Raw genomic sequence first — 1,030 nt, forward strand, 5'->3', positions numbered from 1 at the left:
GGGGGGGGGGGCAGTGATTGCATCTATTTTGTTTGATTGTGTAGACGCTTCTCCCCTGCGCCCACTAGAAACGTATCACAATACCCTCAGGTACCGGTCCACTGCCGACCCATCACCATTTACGCCCTTACCCACCAGCAACTCTCCACTATCCACGCCCCGCCCATTCCCACCTATGATGATCATTCACGTCTGCTTAACGCCGGTCAAATTGCGTCCAATCACAAAAGATTCATTACTATATTATAACCCATCTGTCCCTCTGACTATTTTCCTGTACTGTATTTCTGTCCTTATGTCTGTCCTAATCAGTTGCTCCGGTAGAGGCCAAACGTTGACAAAATTAATGTGGCCAATAATATTAATGATAGGCCTGTTAACAATGTTGGTAAAATAACTGATAAGCAGTACTATGGTACTTACTTTTATTTTTTCAACCTCTGTGGCCGTTAAGTGTCGAGGGGAGATGCAGTTTTCTATGGTAGGCCAGCTCCGCAGCTCTTTCAGTTGTGATTTTATTTGTTTTCAGGGTTTCCTTGACATCCTCGATCCAACTTTTGCGTAGCCTATCCTCCTCCTTTATTGTCTGAGTGCTTGGCGCTTTGTGTTGTAGGCTCTCGAGGCTGGCTGCCCTGGCCAGATGACATACATAACAGGTGGCCAAACCATTTTATTCTCTGTCTTTCTATGTAATCCGGTACCATGGTATCCCCTGTAAAGGAGGGATCAAGGTCATCTACAGATACGAGAGCGACCTGTGGCCAATGAATGATGTGACGCTCCGATTCTTCCTTTTCGAGACTTTCGACTATCAGCCTCTTTCTCCTTTTTCCTCTCCACCCCTTCACCCTTTCCCCTCCTCCCGTTCGACATCCCGTCCACCCTTTTCCCAGTCCCCTTGTCTTCAACCCTTCCATCCCAGTGCTTAATCCCTCCCTTTCCCTTACCCCTCCTCCCATTCCCTACTTCAGCCCCTCCCCCTTTCCCTCTCCTCCTACCATTCCCTTTCAATTACCCTTCCACTCATTCC

Source organism: Aplysia californica, unplaced genomic scaffold (genome assembly GCF_000002075.1).
Source record: "Aplysia californica isolate F4 #8 unplaced genomic scaffold, AplCal3.0 scaffold00134, whole genome shotgun sequence".
In the NCBI taxonomy this organism is placed as follows: Eukaryota; Metazoa; Mollusca; class Gastropoda; order Aplysiida; family Aplysiidae; genus Aplysia; species Aplysia californica.